Source organism: Anabrus simplex, chromosome X (assembly GCF_040414725.1).
Source record: "Anabrus simplex isolate iqAnaSimp1 chromosome X, ASM4041472v1, whole genome shotgun sequence".
Taxonomy (NCBI): domain Eukaryota; kingdom Metazoa; phylum Arthropoda; class Insecta; order Orthoptera; family Tettigoniidae; genus Anabrus; species Anabrus simplex.
Window position 1 is genome coordinate 83203574 of NC_090279.1, and position 17742 is coordinate 83221315.

Below are 17742 nucleotides of genomic sequence, written 5' to 3' on the forward strand. Positions count from 1 at the left end.
CATCGTCGTCATCATCATCATCATCATCATCATCGTCATCATCACCATCATCATCATCAAGACTCTTGAGTGGTAATATTTGATTATGTATCCATAAAGGTGCAGCTGCATGTGTAATTCCTTTATTGGGAATGCTTTTGGAATTTATGTGAAAATGAACTTTCTGTGTGTCCATTCTCTCAAAAATCCTTGAATTAAAAATTTGTTTACATTCCTGAACTGCATAATAGTCTTATCTTGAACTTGCTTTGCTCATATTTTCTAGTCATTTAAATTCTTACTGTATGCCCAGATATTGTAATTGAAAATGCTGATCTTTTATTCAGTCACCTGTTCTTACTTTTTTTCTATAGAGACAATAAGTCGGCGGGTTTCTCTTTGGACGGCACATGGTGCCACTCATTTGTATCTTTAGGAACTTCAAACTGGGAGCCTTTAATGTTTTCTTTGAATAGTCTTGTCAAGAGAAAGGCTGTTGGTTAGGAAATGTCTGTTCTGTTTAATGTAACTAATTGTAAATGTTGGTGACACTCTCACTGATCTTTGTAGTATTTCCTTTGTGTTTGGTTGTGAATTACCTTTTGATTTTTTTTGTGTTGTACTGTTTGTAAGTTGTTGTGCCTTGGCTTTTAATACATCTGAAGTAGCCAGTTCTTGTTCATGCACTAGTGTCCTTGTATTTTCCTGACTGCTTGTGCATTATTTATATCTTACCCCTCTGTACAATCCATAGTATAACCTTTCTCGGCCACCACGTGCATATGTCTCTTTGATGTTCACCTTTTATCTTTCGTAAGTAATTGTACTAACCTGTCCATCAGAGATTCATCTCAATTTTGTGTTCTGGAGAACTGGTTAGTTTTTATGAGTTTGCTGATACATTATTAAATGGTGTATGAAAATTTGAGTTCTTATGAATAGGTCCATTTGAGGAGTATGCAAAATGGGATCAGCAAGTGTTAAGTCTCAAGGAATGTTCCAGTAGGAAATTGGCATTGTTGAAATTGTGGTTCTTTTTCAGAAGCTCACTAGCCAGGGTAAAGTCGGTGATGAAATTGTCTGTAGTGACGTTTCTCCCTGTTCCCTCAATATCTTTGACAAGTCTCAATACCACATTCTTTCCATTGTTCACTTCTCTCTCTCTGTTTACTGATGAAGCAGTATCAACTGCAGAGGCGGACACATAAACCGTGTCCAAATCCGAGAGGAGGCATAATTTTGTTCCATATTTTCCTCTTGGTTTGGTAGATAAATACTGCTTAAAGAGGCATTTTCCCTAAAGGAGGCCAGATGTTCATCCACAGTATAATTTTCAAATGGAACAAACACTTTAGGTAGTTGTGAAACGAACATGTCATGAACATCTCTTATTGCTGTTAAATTGCCATTGTATCTATGGGCTGGTCTCTCTTCCTTATTATCGAAGCTCAAAACTGGGTTATCATTTGGGACCATTGAAGAGATATTGTAGCTCGAAGGTTAGAGTGACCGTCTGCTTCATTCCATACTTCTAGAAGTGATTTGCCCACTGATTTGTAGACTCCAGCAAAATCAAGCCTGCAAATATAGATAACTGCATGTTATTGTTGATTGTGATTATTAGCAGTTAACAAAAGACAGAAACTGCTATTGTTTCCAAATTGTGTAAATCGTACATATCTAGAAATGCTTCAAACTCTATCAAAGAAATGGGCATGTAGCTTTCCTTTTATCTGCAAAAACCCTCTTCATTTCAAAATTTGTTTCCCATAAAGTGGTTTCCAGCATTTTATAAATGATGAATAACTTCATTGCCAACATCTGGGATCACCTGTCCTCTGAAGAGCATATCTCGTGGGTCCAGGTGCAATTTTCATTATGTTACTCAATTTGGAATACGCATAATTGAAATTTACGTTTCTCTGAAGTATTATTAATATAAACAACTAAAATATTGAAGCGCATATAGGCCTATAGATATAGGTCCATGATGTAAATGAAGCAATAGCATTGTTCATATTACAGTGCAACCCCAGTTTTGTGTGACCTCGATTTAGCATAAACCCGCATTTAATGGAAGAAATTTCAGGTCCTGAAAATTATTCCTTAAGAGCAATGCAATTTTATAAAATGTTAAAATTTTCCTATATTTTGGGTATGGGACATTAAGAACCACTGCAAAAGACATCATAAGTTTGCTAAGGATGATTCAAGGCAGAAGAGGAATTTGGAGCATGGGCACTTAGAGCTAAAATGAGATGTCTGACTCTGATTGACATCTGCTCGCGGCCGATGTAATAGAACAGAACCCCCGTTTTAATGACAATGTTATTATAATCTATGAAAATTCCTGTATTAATCTATGCAATATCCTTTAGTTACAATAAAATGAGAATCGTTTTACCGTTTCATCCATTATCACAGGCAAATTCAAGCATGTTAGTTTTCATCCATTACCAGTATTCATACACTCTACTCCAGGGTTTATATTGAATGTGATCAATCGTCTTCTGTGTTGATTCATTGCTACGCATGAGTGAATTGATCTTGAGTGAGTCTGAGGTCTTCTCACAACACAGACTGGTGTATTAAACATCGGGATAACATATTTTTGCAAGAAGTGCAATGACAGCACTTGTTAACTCTGAGAAATAAAAGCTGAAGTAAAAGATTGCTTAATTTACTATGTTCTGAAATTAAATAAGAATGTGATACTTCTCAAGATACAGTGGTGTGCATAACTATTTTCAGAGGTTAGGTTATGTACTTGCGCATCTTGTTAAATTTCAGAATGGCTGTTCCCTTGTATGTTTATAGTAAAATTGTTATTATTCTACAGGGAGCTTGAAATTTATTTTAATAAAATGTGCGCGGCAAACCTATGTTACAAAGGAACAATAACAGTAAAAATTTCCACCTATTTGTTATTTACATTTGCATTAAGCAAATCAATTAATCACACACAGTACATGTTTCATTCCATTTTGGAACATCTTCAGCTGTATTACATTGCTTAGGTGAAAACATTAATTATATATCTTTTGAAGAATATCTCAAACAGGTACCTTGTTTTTCTTAAAATCTACGTAAATTTAAAATTTGCAATAAATTAAAATGAATGTGGATGGTTGAGTGGGGTCGAAGGCTGCATTAGCTGTGCTCCTCCAAGGACATAGTAGATTTTAGCAACAAGATTATGGGGAAGTAAAACAGCAATCAGCTTCAGGGATCCTGAACTAACCAAATTCAAGAGATATTTTTGTAAATTTAAAACAAATAGCAATCACCTTTGAAGGAGCAAACGAAGGGAACACCTTGTAATATACAGGATGGGGAAAAAGGAAAGTTATATTTTCAAAAATCTTTTTACTAGAAGACAAGCAGAATATTTTGGTGATAAAAGTGCTGGAAACATTTTTTACAACATCTGTTCAAGTGAATAGATTTTGTTTAATAGGCTAACCATAAGCAGATCCATTTCCCTCTCATTTCACCACCCCATTCAACCATCCACATTGATTTTAACCTATTTCAAATTTTAAATTTATGTAGATATTAAGAAAAACAAGGTACCTGTTTGAGATGTTCTTAAAAAGATATATACTTAATGTTTTCACCTAAGCAATGTAATACAGCTGAAGATGTTCCAAAATGGAATGAAACATGTACTGTGTGTGATTAATTGATTTGCTTAATGCAAATATAAGTATCAAATAGGTGGACATTTTTACTGTTACTGTTTCTTTGTAAATAGGATTTGATACGGGAAATGAAGCTGATTTCTTGCAATTGATACCCAGGTTAGGTGATGCCGCTTGAAATAGGAAACTGGCAATGTTTGCAACAATCCTCTGGACTGATGCTATTGCAGTTATTAAGAAGGAAATGTATAATGGGTGTTCAGTCTATTGGAATTAGAAAATACATGCTAATGAGTCGGCTGCTGCTTGGAAAACATCCGCAATAATGTTTAAACAAACTGATTGCTGTTCTGTAGTAATTTTAATGGGTTTGTGTGAGTTCAGTATCTTTCCTGCCTTTTATGAAAAATCATGCATAACCCTATAAGAAAAACCTTAAACTGAAGAGATTTGCATTCACATACAGAAAATTGTCAAAATGAAGCACAAACTGTAACTACAGTACAGTGTATAATGTAGATATCTCCTTCTTTTATTGCTGTCATTGTGTAAATAACGTATGATGGCCCATTTAACAATAAAAATTCAGGTCCCTGTAAAAACGTTAAATAGGGGTTCTGCTGAATGTGGAACGTACCTTACACCTGATTGTCAGTATGGTTGTTTTCTCCATTCCGTCCCATTTCGAGATATGTACACTTCTTTTTGTACAGAGTCAATCTCATCTTGTAGTTTATAACCAGATACTTGGAGCTCGTCATTTTCTTCTCCCTCCAGAGAAACGTGATCGTCATCAGTTTTTTGGAAAACACAAATTCAGGATCAGCCAATGCATCATCAGCTTCCTCTTCATGTTTACTCTCACTAATTTCGTATAATATATTTCATATAGATTTCTCATTAACCACTGATGACCAGCCACATTTGATCACAGAAACAATGCAGCACTCCCTAGTCGTGGAGGTAGTCGAACATTGTTTGTGTAGTGACCAGCAGGTAGGGCAGCATTGATATTAATGGATATGTCCATTTGATCCATTCATCATATATGTAATATTTTGAACTGGTAGAGTAGTCAGCAACTGAAAAATATTTTTAAATCATGTCAATACCTACTAAAGGAGATGAACAAATACACAAGTTTTTTTGGCATATACAGTTCATATTTTGTCAGTTACAAGCAATTGAATATTAAATCTGGGTCGATGCAACCCATTCAGATTAGAAGGATTAAATGGGGTAGAGACGAGCCTTAATGAACATGTCGAGATGCTGATATTAATGTCTAACTTCATTATAATGCTACAAGTGGGGCAGAGCTTATTTGTACATTCAAAGATGTGCTTCGCATACTCCAATGCAATCAGCTTAGGGCAGTGGTAGTGGTTATGAATTAAGTTCTACAGTATGCTTATATTTGGTTCAATCATGGCAATGTTTTTCTAGGGTTTTCCATGTCTAAACTTTCAGGGACAAGGTGATATTTTGAAACTTTTGATTCCAGTTAGGCCTTAATTTCTAGTGATCTTATTTCAAAAATTGCCCTTGAAGTGTAGTCACAACATTATGTCTCTGTCGAAACTTGGTAATTTTAATTTTTAGAAGGCAGACCTTTGTCTGTCTGACCAATTCTCTTGATTTAAATAAATCATTGCTTCAGTTTCATTATTATTAGCTACAGGTTTTAGGGAGGTTATCATTTTTTATTCCAGTAAGTCGTAAAAGACTTTGAAATCTTTTGCATATCTGTCATGTCCATGTCAGTGAAACACCCCATCTTTTAGAGAATGGTTATATAGTTGTACTTAAATAGTGATTTTCTTGATACTGAAACGTTATTTGGGGTATATTCCAAGGAGTTCCCACAAGGAAGGGTGGAATATTACGATCAATTTTCCAAGAATTAGTGTACCCCAAAATAATAATAATAACGTCCACGACACAGGGTAGGAAAATATGCCAACACGGAGACAAAAATGCCAAAATTAATTACAAGAAAAACAGGTTAAACAACTCACAATACTAAATTCATAACAGGGAAATCAATCCATTTCCACCAACATCCATCAACAATCAGCATCACCATCAATTAACATAATATTCCCATGGCAACGAAAACACGCTAGGTAGTTCAGGAAAATGGCCAATCATAGTCCACCAAACAATAGGCATGTACATATTAAGAGACAAAAGAAAAACAGGACGTCGAAAAATTACGAAAATACCAAACAAATTAATTTAATAATATAACCCAGATGTAGGAAAATTAAGATGGAAAACGAACGTTTGTTCCACATCCTTGCAGCAACTCGCTTGGTTAATAACCCTGCCAAAACATTGCATTAACCCCTACTTATTAGGGCTAGAAAGCCGCTACCAAACATTGAGTATTAAATTTACAATTTCCAAGAATAAGAATTAATATTACTTCACAGCGGGTTCAAGTCCGTGGTAAACAAAAGTAGTTTATATATAAGTTTTTTGACTCGAATAACGTTCAAACACCGCAGGGCTAAAACGTAGAGTTAAGTTGATGCAAAGTTACATCCTGTCGTGGTACGCACTTCACATTTTGAAATATTCAGTTCACCAGTTGGAACATATTAAAGATGAGTTGAAAAAACACTTACAGTGTATCTTGCCATAGTCGTGAGTTCGCTTCAGCGTCATATCCTTACTTAAGTATGGTAAAGGTAATCCTTAGAGTGCACTCAAAAATTCCAGGCGAGGTACATTAAATGGTTATAAAATTTTAAAAATTAACTTTCACACTTCAAGAGTGCATAAGCCGTATCAAGCGAACGTCACCCTGGGTCCATGATAATCACTCTATCCATCCCGGCAAGTGGAGAAGCACGCCGTCCTTCCATCACAGCTCACTAGCAAAACCTTAATGGCGACTGGCCAGAAGCCTACATGTCAGACCACAGTCGCAATGTTTACGTGCGCATACTCGCTCGGTGGAGGGGAGGAGTGGCGAGATGGTTCATACCGACGACACTAGAATGCAGGAGAATACTGGAAAAGGCACTGTCTGGCCATACACCACAGATGGGCACATTAATATCTTTAAAGCCGGTGGAAGTAAATGTTTATAAGTATTGAAAACCGTAGTATCTGTGACCATGAATCACTTGGTGAATAACGCAGCGGCAAACCACATTAAAGAGTGGAATTTCAATGGCCATGCAGCCAGCGCTAAAGTATTCACAGAGAGGTATAAATTCTTAATCCGGAAATAGTCTCCCTCCACGAAGCTCCTCATATACAACATATAATGACTTTCATAAGGTAGTGGTCTGGATACCAGCTGAGTTTTTGACGGAATAGTCCGAATAAGAAAATGACCACCGATCACATGTCCCAGTTTATGCACCACCAGCAAGATGAATCCAATAGTCAATTAGTAACCAAAACACATATGAATTGAGTAAAAAACAATTGAGTGCATTTAAATGACACTAGCTGTCCAGTTACTTTCAATCATTAAGAAGTCCCATGCATTAAAGGGGTGTTACACGCAAGTCGCAGGTAAATCTGTTAATGTTCTAGATAAATGGTGACACTCATGCTCCAGATCATTTGCTAAGTTTTAATTCCAATGAACAAGTCTCGCAAGTTCATATGTATCAACTGTTCAAAGATTTCGTTACTTTGTGGTACACACACACAACTGAACTACTTCCTAAATGTTCACTGGTAGAATAATAAACCTTCTTAGATTTAAATGCACGCGATTATACACCCAAATTGTGATTATCACATGCTAGACATTCATTTTAGTATTATTTATCGGACTTGCGTAAGTTAAGAAACGCCTTCATTTGGTTTCAGCTTTATTATTATTGCCAGGGTGGTATAAACCAATTTAACAAATGAAAAACGCCCAGAAGGGCAAGGAAAAGAAATGAGCAAATATAGGGAAACAAAATTGGTGAGCATGTAATAAGATCACAAGATCCAACAGGTAAATCCTTTACATAATCTTAAACTGGATTAACTTGACTTAAGACTACAGTATGGCATTGGATACAACTACTAGTAAGAGCAAAAGGAGAACAGGATTACAATAGAATACAATAATTACCTAAACAACCCTTGAGCAGGTACTAGGAAATATATAACCATAAATATATCATGCTAAAATTAAATATATCGGCAGAAATTTTATGCACAACATATAAGGAAAAGAATTAACTTGAAAATTAAAGATAGTCATCTCCTCAAATTAGTTTTATGTGCAAGTCAGCAAACCTATCGGAATGCCACATAATAAAGGCACCACCAGCAACAATGAAAACGAGAAGCTACCGTTGCATAGACATACAACTTCGAACATACACAATACACAGAAATAAGTTAAGCTTAGGAAAGAAGATACTGACAGAATACAACTAACCACAAACATGGTAAGTTCAATAAGTCCAGGCATCAATCAAGTAAGAACACGCTACAGATCACAACACCTGATCCAGCAATGCATGATAACACAGCAAGAAACACATCAAATTATCGAACACAGCCACACCGACAGTACTCTTCATATAGATGACCTGCCCAGAGATGTCAAATCATTTCCAGAATTGAAATACTAAGAGAACAGCAATCCACACATAATTTCAAAATAACCAGACGTTGACCAAGGGAGAACATGTTGCGAAGCAATAACACATTACACAGTAATCCAAGTTAATTAAAATTACAATTAATTTTTTTAATCAGTGGAGTAGCCAATAAATAAATTTTTAAACCCATTAAATACACGACCAAAATCTAGAAATTATATTTTGCAATTAATCAATTGTAATGCTATGTATACACTCCATGCATAACCCGTCTAAAGAAGAGATAAGATCAGATATAGTTATACTCACAAATAAGGGAAACACTGAGAAACTGGATATGAGAAAAAGATCAATATCCATGGGTTACGGTAAATAATTACTCAAGGCAAGATGAATATAGTTAGCTGCAGTTCCAGACTTCACGATCTTTCAGATGGTGGATACGCGTATCAGCAACACCAAGTCAAGAATAGTATTAGGATATAGGAACTCATAATAACACCATGGTGGAGCAGGACAGAAAATGGCAGAAAGAAATTCAGAAGTGTCACCCAATCTTAAATTATATTCCTCACAACTTCACCGAATTTTCAAACATATACATCAACAATGGAATACTCATTTAAAAAAATGGTTTAGAAATACCCCTCAAATAAGTGGCCAATTTGGAAATGAGAGCAGAGACCTGACACGATTCCCTACCGGTCATCCACAAGGGATCTCGGACAAATCCGGAATAGTAACAAGTGACATCCATAGACTCACACTGTAGCCACACTGCCACAGGTACCGTGCGAAATATATATGAAACAAGGAAAATAAAATTTAAATGGTAGATCATGAACTAGGACGACGGAAAACGCTCAATAGAACGGTGAAGAAAGAGAAAACACCACGAAAAGACCCGATCATCGAATAGTGGGAGGCTTCAATACCACCTATGAAGCTCTAGTTAATCCCATACTCAACTGGCGCCCCGCAGAACGGCAAGATGACCAAAAATTAATAGCAACGGATACTAACACTCCGGAGAGAAAATGACCAATAGACTGGCAGGTTAATCCAAAATGAACTTTATAGTACAGGATAAATACATGATGACGTCAGATTACCTGGGTATGCAGAGAATTAAAACAAAACAAGAATAGACCAGGTCATACAGGAATCACAAATTACATGCAAGGAGACCAGGTTTTTCTAAGAATAGTAGTAAACCCATGCCAGAATTTATTTCCCAATCTACGGGCACACAGGGGTAAATTAAATGCAATACCGACCATACCGAAGTGTCATAACCATTTAATTATACAACACAATAACAATACAACCTTAATGAATCTCAACGGACATGCGTTAGCAAAAAGGGGGGAAGAGAGCACTAACTATCCTCAACGACATGCCGTGAAGCCATCATGCCACCTCACAATGCAAGCTTAAATCAAAATCACGTACCGTTACAACATAACTAACTCAGGACCAAAACCATTACCTACTAGGTTCGAAAGGAGAGGATCCATTGGTGCAATTTGTGAAAAATAACACCACCTTAACAAGTAGACGAGGTAGGACGATATGGACGTTACAACTCAATAGATTAACACACTTCATGAATAATAACCAATTTAGAGACAGAAACCAGGCAAGTAAGGTCTGTAGAAGAATGCAGAATTAATACCACATGCACCCCAAAAATACAACAAGTAACAACGTAGTTAACCACCATTACCAGAAAGGAAAACCCAGATGCCTAATTTTGAGAAGGTAGATAGGGTAAAATTTTACTCACCAGTAAATAAAAAGGACAGGAATGACTAGAAATAGGTCACTTAGTTAACGGGCAATTCACAACTGATTACAGTAATTATTAAAAGGTGGGCATGAGACCAATCGGAAATTAGGAAATCGTACCACCAGAAGTTGGCGACCAAAAGCAGTGAGGACAGTTAATTCCATGCCGTAAAGGCAAACAGCCAACCACCACCAAGTCCGATCGACAGAGTTCCGCAATAACCAATATCCACAGGCAAATCCAAAACTCAAAAAATAGGATCTAACACCGGGTACTATCCAGTTCCTAGTCAACCCCCCAAATAAAGAAACTCACCTAACAGATTACTTGGTTCATTTAATTCACACCTAATAATACCACAACCGGAAGGGACAGTAGTTATATCACCAAAATAAAGTCGGATATCAAGACATAGGCAATAGAATACTAGAACAGTTAAAGGTAAATACAGGTTAGGACACCTTAACAGTTTTCATACCAGTGAACAACAATGCACAGACCTAATATTATATACAATTTTCCAAAAATTGCTACAAGACAAAGGCTACTACATAATACATAATTAAATTAATGATCAAAATTTAGTAATCTTCAATGATCAGGATAGAATCAATTTATGATGGACAGAGCAGGCATGCACCCAAACCAAAGGAGCAATGAGATATTAACGATTAAATAAATAGGTGCCAATAGCGCAAGTGAAAGGATCCACACGCCACGAACCACAATCACATTTTAAAATACAATGGTAACAAGTACACGGTAGTAAGCTACTACACAGTGTTATTAAGATTCACATGAGACATGAATGCAGATTTGGTGCAGAAAAACATAACACGTTGTAATTAATTCGCACACTACTAAACAACAATTTCTGGAGAGAAAAAGGTCATACGGTCAGGAAGCAATACTCAAAACAAAAATACTATACATGGAAAAGTTACTAAATAAAATTCACACGCAACCAGAATAGTTACCAAATAATCTAAAGATAATCAAAAAATTTGCTCACTGAAATGTAGCCCTCATCCGCAGATCCGAACTGCATACCATGTATATTATCCAGAAGCCCTTAAGAGTGAAGAGGGATCACACATTAACCTGATTTTAACTGGGAAAGATGAACTCGTCTAATCTTCTTGGTGATGGGGTCACTCCCCAGTACCGATACTGGAGACAAAAAATGTAAAATAGTACAGGGACTTTGATACCTAGGAGCAAGCTTAGCATAAAATTTGTTAATTTCTTTACTAATGGGATAGGACCTGACAAAAACTTGATCACCAACTTTCAACCTAGTTGACTTTCTACATTCGTTATACTTATCTCTGCCTATCTTACAGGATACTGACAATTTCTTGGACATAGAAGAATACGGGGTTTAACAGAACATAAGGAACATGGGAGTTTTACTATGAGATTCGTGTGTGGCAGAATTGAAGGCATGGGCTAACCAGTGTTGGCAAGAATCCCACTTGGATTGTTTATTGTGATGATATGCAATGAGGGAAGATTTCAGGTTCTTGTTCATTCACTCGGCGTAAGATCGGTTTGGATAGTTTGGAGTTGTAGACGCATGGGAAATGCTCAACTCGAATAGGTTCTTCTTAAACAAGTGGCTAGTGAGTGCACTGGCATTTTCATAAACCATAAACTTGGGAGGACCAAAGGATGCGAAGATAGAATTAAGGCAACTTAATAGACGTACGAGAAGTCATATATCTAGTGGGAATAATCCCGGAAAACCGAGTACGCGTTAATACACACAAAGATATGAATGTTTCCCAAGGTAGAGCGAGGGAGTGGACCTACAAAATCGATTAATGACCTTTCCATCTGCCGAGAGGCTTCTGAAGATGAAAATAAACCAACACGGTTCTTCAGGTTGGGTTTACAGATAGCACAAGTTTTACAGGACTTAACCATGTTTAGGATATCACTATCAATCATTTTCCATATGAAGAACTTTCTAATTTTCTGTCTAGTTTTAAATGTGCCTAAGTGACCACCAATGCGTCAACAGTGATAATATTTGAAGATGATTGGCACTAGGACCTTGGGAACAACAATAATGAAATTAGCATCAATTCGACCTTTTCAACATAGAACACCCTTCACCAGAGAATAAGGTTTTACTACAATTCCGTCACTAATCTTGTCGGTGATTTCATACAACTCAGGATCAGCTTTTTGATCGCCAAACTCATGGTATAACAAAGGTAGATCCGGAAGAATGGCGCCCACACTAACAATATTAGTTTCATCAATTTCTTCAACTTCAGATTTTACATCAAGGCCAAAGCTCCCGTCAAACATTCTACTTAAGCTGTCAGCGGTGATGTTCAATAAAGGGTCCGAATTTCTCAAGTGCAAACAGCACGTCCAAACATTCCAACTCATAGATTGAGTACTTACTCTCCAGGTTATTGAGTATCCTAAACACATAGGCAACGAGTCTACGACCGTCCTCATGGTCCTGAAAGAGTGCACCAGCAACAGCTTCTCCAGAGGCATCAGTTTGTGCAATGAAACGTTTACTAAAGTCGGGTATAGCCAACAAGGAGCATTCGATAAGGCAAGTTTCAGAGTTTCAAAGGCTTCTTGCTGGAAGGGGCCCAGATGAACTTGGCATCCTTACGCCTCAGATAGTTAAGGGGTGAGGTACCACAGCAAAATTTGGGATAAACTTTCGGAAGAAATTTACCGTACCCACAAAGCGTGCAACACCTTTTACATCCTTAGATGGTTGGAATTCCCTGATAGCCTGGGTCCTAGATTGATCAACGGAGACTCCGTCGCGCGACACGACATGGCCAAGAAAGGATATATATAGCTTGGCGAAGGTTACCTTGGATAGTTTCACAGTAAGACCAGCCTTTTTCAAACGCTCAACGACTTCCGTGACATAATCCACGTGTTCTTCAAAGGTATTCGAGAAGATGACAAGACATCAAGGAATTGAAAATAAACTTAAACTTGATATCCCCTTGAATAGAATTCAGAAATCTAGTTAAAACAGCTGCTCCGCAAGATAGTCCGAATGTCAACCTGAGGTACTCATTAATATTCCAGTCCGTGATGAAGGCGGTTCAGTGAAATATAAGTTTAAGAGGGCGGAATCTGATAATAGGATTGATTTAGATCTAACACGGTAAAGAACTTGGGCGGAGAACCTCCCAAAACATGTAAATCTGGTAAAGGAATAGATTGCAGGATGATTGTGCGATTCAGCGATCTGCAATCGATAACGGCACGGTATCCTCCAGAGGGTATAGGTACTAGATAAACCAGAGAGGCGTAAGGAGAAATGGACGATCTGATGACACCATCGGCAAGCATTTGGTCGATAATCCTTTAGAGTTCTAGCATGCGAGGAGGTGAAAGAGGTAAGGAGGAGTTCTAACAAGTTGGTTGTCAGACAGTTCAGTATCGTACTCCAATACATCCGTCAGTCCTAACTTATTGGTAAATACCTGAGGAAATTGATGGCAAAAGTTACGGACTTTATTATCCTGTTGATAATCCAAATGATCAAGATCCAACTGATCGATTTCATTGTTCTTCCCTGGTAGCGGCCAACCTACACAAGAAATTCTGACGGTACCCAAAGGAGCATCAATAATATCGACGTTACAATTTGAGGAAACTTTAAAGTAGAATTGTCTAGCCTGGAGGTCTAAAACGAATCCGGTCCTTAACAAGAAGTCAGTGCCTAAAATAATACTACAAGCTAGCTTCGGAGATACCAAGCAATGAACCTTCCAAGTAAAATTAACAATACGCAATATCACGTCAACAGATCCAAAAATTTCCATATTATCCTTATTAGCCGTGACACATGCAATTTTGACATTGTGCAACTCAGGCAGTTTACAAGAGCACCTTATTTCATCATACCAACTGGCATCAATTAAAGTGGGCTGTTGACCTTCGATGTAAGGAGGTGAAAGACGGTAAGCACCGAGCTCGATAGCTTCAGTCGCTTAAGTGCGGCCAGTATCCAGTAATCGGGAGATAGTGGGTTCGAGCACCACTGTCGCCAGCCCTGAGGATGGTTTTCAGTGGTTTCCCATTTTCACACCAGGCAAATGCTTGAGCTGTACCTTAATTAAGGCCGCGGCCACTTCCACTTCCTAGACCTTTCCTATCCCATCGTCGCCATAAGACATATCTCCGTCGGTGCGACGTTAAGCAAATAGGAAAAAACAACAAGCATCATCATATATTAAAGTGACAACGTTACCCGAGTCATTTAAAGCAGAAATCGGTTCATTATTCAGCTCTGCCTTCGCGAAGGTACTTTTAGACTCAACCAAATCGGAGATTTTATTACATTCCTGCCGACAAATAACTCTCTCTGAATCCACAGAAAATTCAGGGGCAAGATTCACAAGTATTACTATTAACCTTTAGTCTTTATTGCGTTTTTTGAAAGAGGTTGGGCAATTATTCTTAATATGCTGCCTCGACCCACACAAATAAGAACAAGGACCAGTACTACGCTTTATTGACGGGCGAGCATTCCGAAGGTGGTCACGTAATCCACAATTATACCATTTTTAAGATTTCCACTATCCCTAGACTGAGGCGAGCCCGGGTTAAAAGGAGGAGGGTGGCAGATGGGTCTGGCCACGTCCCCGTGCTTCACATATTCAGCAAAGGTACAAGCAGCCTCTAATTCCACAAAATTAGTCGGACTCTTCCTGAGGAAGAGGTAGGATCGTTTGGAGGGAGGAAAACTTTTCAGAATATGTGCCACCATTTCTTCTTCTGGCACCGAAATTAGAAATACCATGCAATAAAACCTCGAGTCTAAGATATAGTTGAGTCCTAAAACAATATTGAGGAAACAAATTTTGCAGTGCTAAAGAAGGGATAAATTTTGATAGTACAAGGTCATGAAATTCCGTAATCCTTATATTCTTCGAAATAGCTTCAGAAATTTCACGTTTCAAGTTCCCTCGCAATGGCGGAACAAGGCATTTAGAAATATTCATTTCACCAGTTGGAACAAGTTAAAGATGAGTTGAAAAAACCACTTACAGTGTAGTATCTTGCCGTAGTCGTCAGTTCGCTTCAGCATAATGTCCTTACCTACGTATGGTAAAGGTAACCCTTAGAGTGCACACAAAAATTCCAGGCGAGGTGCATTAAATCATAACCAAATTTGAAAGGAAATTATAAAGTTCACGAGGGCGTAACCCCTATCAAACCAACGTCACCCTGGGTCCATGATAATCACTCTATCCACCCCGCCAAGCGGAGAAGCACACCGTCCTTCCATCACAGCAAAACCTTAGTGGCGACAACCCAGAAGTCAGACCACAGTCGCAATGTTTACGTGCGCATAATCGCTCGGTGGAGGGGGAGAGTGGCGAGATGGTTCATACCGACGACACTAGAATGCAGAAGAATACTGGAAAAGGCACTGTCTGGCCATACACCACAGATGGGCTCATTAATAACTTTAAAGCCGGTGGAAGTTAATGTTTATAAATATTGAAAACCATAGTATCTGTGACCATGAATCACTTGATGAATAACGCAGCGGCAAACCACATTAAAGACACGAATTTCAATGGCCATACTGCCAGCACTGACGTATTCACAGAGAGGATATACATTATTACTCCGGTAATAAGAGGATAAATAAAATAGCTAGTCATAGTTGAAATAGGGATCAGCAGAAAGGAAGAAGGAAGCAAGGATAGTATTGGGTACTATTTTGGAGATAGTATTTATTATTAATACTATTATTAATTCATTTTCCTAAAATTGTACATATACAAATACACGGAAGTGCCTCCATCCCCGTATGTATGTGTGCATATTCTCTGCTGAATATTCACAAATATATAGGTAATTTTAAATTTACATATTTACAAATGTTCCGCTTTTTCTACGTTAAGTTGTCTACTGCTATCCTACAGTGTGTCCCTTTTCACATTCCTATCTCTTATCAGTTGTCTAAAAAGCAGTGGCGAAAGGACTTGGGTTAAGACGCAACAGGTCACTACGCAAGTTAGGTTCCAAAAGTGTAAGAAAATAAAATATATAAATGCAACGTAAATTTTTATCTAATAGCAGTTGTATATTATTGTTTGAAATAACTCCACATGTTGTATATGAGTTGATAATGTTTTTAGATACAAAGGATATTATGAGTAAAATTTCCACGAACCTACTACGCTGGCGTCCCAGGTGGCGGATAGGGGGTCCTAAGCGGCTTGCTGGCGGACTTGAGGGAAATAAAATACCTCTCGCGGACCAAACACACAACCCCCCTGTGGGTTGGGGGACGCAGACCAACAATACACCCACGTTATTCCCTGCCTGTCGTAAGGGGCGACCAAGGAACCACGAAACTACTTGTGATTAGTACCACCATGCGGAGAACATCATGGTTCGCTTTTACTTGCGCGTAGTACCACTATATTAGGTACCAAATAGGTTTGTGATTAGTATCATAGGAGCACCGTGCGATCGGCTTCTGCAGTACCTGTGATTAGTACCACCATATGAGCGGGACCATGAGATGATAGCTACCATGGTCCTGCCTTGTCTGTGATTAGTACCCACTCTATGAGGAACACCGCAGGATTGTGCAGGTCCCTGTGGCTAGTACTCTTATGTGATGAACACCATAGGTTTGCGTGCCTGTAAATGGCGCCGCAAGGTGAGAGAACCCATAGGTCTATATTACATGTCGAATTTCATGACCTGTGTGTAGTACCATAATGTGTGGAATACCGCGAGTCTCTGCTACTTTTGATTAGTACCACAACATGACAAATACCATATTCTACCTTCCTAGAGGTAAGTAGCGTTATGCGGGGCCGATAACTTGGATTTTCGACCCTCTTTAGACTGCAGGCATCATCCATTCAGTGTTACGCTATAGCAACAGTCCCTTGGTCAGTAATCCTATTGTTTTACGTAAGTTTCTGTGAATGTAAGGCATTGCGGGTCGCATCCACTGATTGCTTTAAATTCATGTCCATTCATTCATTCTTCGTCCTCACGTATTGAGTTCTGGTCAGTGGAGAATGTTGGACTTTTAATTTGTCATACCATTTCGTACCATTAGGGGCCGATGACCTCGAAGTTAGGCCCCATTAAACAACAAGCATCATCATCATCATGAGTTAAATTTTGTAAATATTGTAAATTTATTAATGATGAGCTGTATGTTTAAAAGAAAAAAGTTAGTGTAAATTGTATAATACTGCATTTTAGGAAATTGTCTTCCTGTCTGTTCATTGACAATTTAATGCTTGATAGTAAGGTATTTTTGTGTGCCATTTGCCACCAAGGTAGACACCTCCATTGCATTTGAAGTGATTTTGATTTGATTGTTCATTTCCGCTCTTATATTTTTTAAATGGGAGATAAATTAATTATACTCTCCTTGTGCCACTGTGAAATTTATTTTCTCAGCTGTTTCTTGTTTAGGCCTATATATTTTATTCCATTACTTCTTTATTCTACTTTTCTTATTTCTTACTTACAGCCTTCTGAAGATATTAAGGAGGAAATATTCATAGAAGAACATACTTATGATCAGCTGATGCCGTACATCAAAGAAGAAACAAAGTACGTACACTACGAATCCTATATGGAATTTATTGTACCTATTCACACTTGTGTTCAGTAGTGGTTGGTTTATGTCCAAAAGCTGGCCATTTTCATCAGTTAAATCGTTTCTTTACAAAGTTTCATTTAAACGCTAATATCTTAAAATTCTGTTGGTTATATTTATCTAAAATAT